Source organism: Cebus imitator, unplaced genomic scaffold, assembly GCF_001604975.1.
Source record: "Cebus imitator isolate Cc_AM_T3 unplaced genomic scaffold, Cebus_imitator-1.0 Scaffold126, whole genome shotgun sequence".
In the NCBI taxonomy this organism is placed as follows: Eukaryota; Metazoa; Chordata; class Mammalia; order Primates; family Cebidae; genus Cebus; species Cebus imitator.
The window spans coordinates 930,371-936,245 of record NW_016107441.1 but is presented as its reverse complement, the minus strand read 5'-3'; positions in this window follow the sequence as shown (position 1 = coordinate 936,245).

Below are 5,875 nucleotides of genomic sequence, written 5' to 3'. Positions count from 1 at the left end.
GAAATACTACAGAGGAAATAAATTTCTCAGCATGTAATCCAACTCTATTCAATACCAGGACTTTGAGTAAAACCATCTTCCATGCCACAAGGCCCGTGAAGCCTGCACTCTGGAATCTGCTATAATATAAGCAAAGTACCACAGATTCGTACAAGCGGGAGAGACACATGTGGATGGAGTGCAAAAAATACTTTAAAGAGAAAGTAGCCTTTCTCTTTATTAATAATATTAATAATAATAAAATTATTATTTCAGAATAAATCCTAGGTATTGAATAATACCTAGGATTTCATTAGATATGAAATTCAGAAACAGTATTCTAGACTGCTGAATAAAGGAGTGAATCGGCAATGAGACCAAAAAGAAGTATGGCTTCTAAATCATGAATGGCCTGGAATATCATGCCATGGGATTTGAATCCAAGCCTTCTTGTTTTTTTGATTGCTCTCCAACTCAATGGATGTTCTAGGTTTGTTGTATTTTTAGACTCTTCTATATGAGGGAGATAAGAAGATGGGCCTCCAGAAAAGGCCCATGGGGGAGCCAGACACAGTGGATTATACCTGTAATCCCAGAACTTTGGGATGCCAAAGGAAGCAGATCACCTGAGGTCAGGGGTTCGAGACCAACCTGGCCAACATGGTGAAATCCCGTCTCTACTAAAAATACAAAAATTAGCCAGACATAGTGGCATGCTCCTGTAATCCCAGCTACTCAGGAAGCTGAGGCAGGAGAATTACTTGAACCCAGGAGGCGGAGGTTGCAGTGAGCTGAGATTGCGTCATTGCACTCCAGCCTGGGTGACAGAGCAAGACTCCATCTCAAAAAAGAAAAGAAAAGGCCCATGGGGACAATGAGAATTATTAGGACTGGTGACTCTTGACTTTTGTAACACTGAAAACCCATTTTGCATTTACTCTTGTGCATTTCTGCCTTTGAAATATTTCAGTCTACTAAACTGCATGATTTAAGTCTTGTTGACTGTCTTGACTGATGATATGCTCCTCCCCAGTCATCATGAGAAACTGGTACAGACTACAATTGGTTGCTCTGATGTTAGCCAAAAGTTAAGGAAGAGCCTTGACAGGGGAATTAGTGTTCTAGTTTGGGCAACTGTGTCATGAGGAACTCTGACTTCAAATTAAGTACTCTCAATGCCAAACCCTATTGTCCTGCTCTAGCTCCCTACACAAGCATGAATTCAGGGCCTGTTCTCCAGGACCACCAACGATTTTATACTACACAGAACTGGTATGGAAATGGAAACAGAATAGCCTCAATGGTGATTTTTTAAAAGAAAGAAAGAAGAGGACATCATACCCTCAACTGCTTGCTGTGTCCTTCATTTGGAAACCCATACATAACGACTGTTCTTCCTTTATAGACTACAATGTAATCACAGAGAAGTAAATGCATTTTGTGGGAGCTGCTTCCCGCCTGCGGTGTTCCCAGAGTGCTCAATAATTCGATCATCTCACAATTGGTTGGTGGAATAACAGTATAAGGCAATATGGCTGCAATGCAGCTGTAGAAAATGCCCAGCAGGGCCTCTCCAAGGATCTCCAAGGCAGCAGTATTGGCCGCCGGCAAACTCATCCAGGAAACAAGGCCCATCCTCATACTTTCTCAGTGATAGTCACCCCCAATACACACAGAGCGCTGAGGCTTGCAGAGGGCTCCCAATCTCCTGAGCAAGAAGTGAAACAAGACACCTGAGTCCCAGTGAACTAAGTGAGATGATCCCAAAACTCTCACTGCCTAAAATACGTCTTCTAACCGTGCTTACCTCCTACCTGAAATTCAGAGCTTGCTGCCTGTCATAAGATGTTTTATAAAAAAAAACAAAAGTGCTATAAATTCATTGTGGCCTTGCCATATTACAGCAAATGCCTTCTGAGTATGGGAGCTACCACACATGGAAGCCAGTGTTCATTTCTAACTCTACTTTACCTACCTTATCTTCAACCTCCTCACACTGCTCTTCAGCACTTGAAATTTGGTCTTCACTGTACCCTCCAGCTTTCTTTTTTTTTTTTAATATATTTTATTGCACTTTAGGTTCTGGGGTACATGTGCAGAACATGCAGGATTGTTGCATAGGTACATACATGGCAGTGTGGTTTGCTGCCTTCATCCCCGTCACCTATTTCTGGCATTTCTCCCCATGTTATCCCTAACCAACTCCATAACCCTGCTGTCCCTGCCCTAGGCCCTGCAATAGACCCCAGTGTGTGATGCTCCCCTCCCTGTGTCCATGTGTTCTCATTGTTCAACACCTGCCTATGAGTGAAAACATGTGGTGTTTGATTTTCTATCCTTGTATCAGTTTGCTGAGAATGATGGTTTCCAGATTCATCCATGTCCCTGCAAGGGACATGAACTTATCCTTTTTTATGGCTACATAGTATTCCATGATGTACATGTGCCACATTTTCCTTGTCCAGTCTATCATTGATGGGCATTTGGGTTGGTTCCAGGTCTTTGCTATTGTAAACAGTGCTGCAATGAACATATGTATGCATGTGTCTTTATAATAGAATGATTTATAATCCTTTGGATACATATCCAGTAATGGGATTGCTGGGTCAAATGGAATTTCTATTTCTAGGTCCTTAAGGAATCGCCACACTGTCTTCCACACTGGCCAAACTAATTTACACTCCCACCAACAGTGTGAAAGTTTTCCTATTTCTCCACATCCTCTCCAGCATCTGTTGTCTCCAGTTTTTTAATGATTGCCATTCTAACTGGTGTGAGATGGTATCTCAATGTTGTTTTGATTTGCATTTCTCTAATCACCAGTGATGATGAGCATTTTTTCATGTGTTTGTTGGCCTCATATATGCCTTCTTTTAAAAAGTGTCTGTTCATATCCTTCTCCCACTTTTGAATGCATTTGTTTGTTTGTTTCTTGTAAATATGTTTTACTTTTTGTAGATTCTGGATATTAGCCCTTTGTCAGATGAGTAGATTGCATAAATCTTTTCCCATTCTGTTGGTTGCTGGTTCATGCTAATGATAGTTTCTTTTGCTGTGCAGAAGCTCTGGAGTTTAATTAGATCCCATTTCTCTATTTTGGCTTTTGTTGCCAATGCTTTTGTTGTTTTAGTCATAAAGTCCTTGCCTATGCCTATGTCCTGAATGGTTTTGCCTAGGTTTTCTTCTAGGGTTTTTATGGTGTTAGGTCTTATGTTTAAATCTTTAATCCATCTGTAGTTAATTTTGTGCAAGGTGTCAGGAAGGGGTCCAGTTTCTGCTTTCTGCACACTGCTAGCCAGTTTTCCCAACACCATTTATTAAACAGGGAATCCCTTCCGCATTGCTTGTCTTTGTGTGGTTTGTCAAAGATCAGATGGTTGTAGATGTGTGGTATTGCCTCTGAGGCCTCTGTTCTGTTCCATTGGTCTATATCTCTGTTTTGGTACCAGTACCATGCTGTTTTGATTACTGTAGCCTTGTAGTATAGTTTGAAGTCAGGTAGCGTGATGCCTCTAGCTTTGTTCTTTTTGTTTAGAATTGACTTGGCTATGCTGGCTCTCTTTTGGTCCCATATGAAGTTTAAGGTGTTTTTTCCCAGTTCTGTGAAGAGGGTCATAGGTAGCTTTATGGGGATAGCATTGAATCTATAAATTACTTTGGGCAGTATGGCCATTTTCACAATATTGATTCTTCCTAACCATGAGCATGGAATGTTTCTCTATCTGTTGTGTCCTCTCTTACTTCCTAGAGCAGTGGTTTGTAGTTCTCGTTGAAGAGGTCCTTTACATCCTGTGTTAGTTGTATACCTAGGTATTTTATTCTCTTTGTAGCAATTGTGAATGGCAGTTCATTCTTGATTTGAGTCTCTTTAAGTCTGTTATTGCTGTATAGGAATGTATGTGATTTCTGCACATTAATTTTGTATCCTGAGACTTTGCTGAAGTTGCTTATCAGCTTAAGGAGATTTTGGGCTGAGACAACAGGGTCTTCTAAATATACAATCATGTTGTCTGCAAAAAGAGACAATATGACTTCCTCCTTTCCTAATCGAATACCCTTTATTTCTTTTTCTTGCCTGATTGCTCTGGCTAGAACTTTCAATACTATATTAAATAGGAGTGGTGAGAGAGGGCATCCTTGTCTAGTGGCAGATTTCAACGGGAATGCTTCCAGTTTTTGCTCATTCAGTATGATAGTGGCTGTGGGTTTGTCATAAATAGCTTTTATTATTTTGAGATACATTCCATCGATACCTAGTTTACTGAGCGTTTTTAGGGAAAAGTCTGTTGAATTTTGTTGAAGGCCTTCTCTGCATCTATTGAGATAATCATGTGGTTTTTGTCTTTGGTTCTGTTTATGTGGTCTATTACATTTATAAACTTACATATGTTGAACCAGCCTTGCATTCCCAGGATGACGCCTACTTGACCGTGATGGATAAGCTTTTGGATATGATGTTGCAATCAGTTTGCCAGTATTTTCTTGAAGATGTCTGCATCTATGTTCATCATGAATGTTGGCCTGAAGTTTTGTTTTCTTGTTGAGTCTCTGCCAGGTTTTGGTATCAGCATGAGTTTGGTCTCACAAAATGTCTTGGGAAGGATTCCTTCGTTTTGGATTGTTTAGAATAGTTTCAGAAGGAGTGGTACCAGCTCCTCTTTGTATGTCTGGTATAACTCAGCTGTGAGCCCATCTGAACCTGGGCTTTTATTTGCTTAGTAGGCTCTTAATTGCTGCCTCAACTTCAGCCCCTGTTATTGATTTATTCAGGGTTTTGTCTTCTTCCAGGTTTAGGCTTGGGAGGATGCAAATGTCCAGGAATTTATCCATTTCTTCCAAGTTTACAGGTTTATGTGCATAGAGTTGTTTGTAGTAATCTCTGATGGTAATTTGTATTTCTGTGGAATCTGTGGTGATATCCCATTTATCATTTTTTATTGCATCTATTTGATTCTTCTCTCTTTTATTTTTTATTAATCTGGCTAGTGGTCTATTTTGTTGATCTTTTCAAAAAAGTCAGCTCCTGGATTTATTGATTTTTTGAAGGATTTTTTGTGTCTCTATCTCCTTCAGTTCTGTTCTGATTTTAGTTATTTCTTGTCTTCTGCTAGCTTTTGAGTTTTTTTGATCTTGCTCCTCCAGCTCTTGCAATTTTGATAATAGGGTGTCTATTTTCGATATTTCCATGGGCTAAATACCCCAATCAAAAGACACAGACTGGCAAATTGGATAAAAAGTCAAAATCCATCAGTGTGCTGTATCCAGGAAACCCATCTCACATGCAAGGATACACATAGGCTCAAAATAAAGGGATGGAGGAAGATTTGCCAAGCAAATGGATAGCAAAAAGCAGGAGTTGCAATCCTAGTCTCTGATAAAATGTACTTTAAATCAACAAAGATCAAAAGAGACAAAGAAGGACATTACATAATGGTAAAAGGATCAATGCAACAAGAAAAACTAACAATCCTAAATATATATGCACCCAATACAGGAGCACCCAGATACATAAAGCAAGTTCTTAATGACCTACAAAGAGACTTAGACTCCCACGCAATAATAGTGGGAGACTTTAACACTCCTCTGTCAATATTAGACAGATCAATGAGACAGAAAATTAACAAGGATATCCAGGACTTGAACTCAGGTCTGGACCAAGCAAACCTCATAGACATCTACAGAACTCTCCACCCCAAATCCACAGAATATACATTCTTCTTAGCACCACTTCACACCTACTCTAAAATTGACCACATAGTTGGGAGTAAATCACTCCTTAGCAAATGCAAAAGAATGGAAATCGTAACAAACAGTCTCTCAGACCACAGTGCAATCAAGTTAGAACTCAGAATTCAAAAACTAACTCAGAACCGCACAGCTTCATGGAAACTGAACA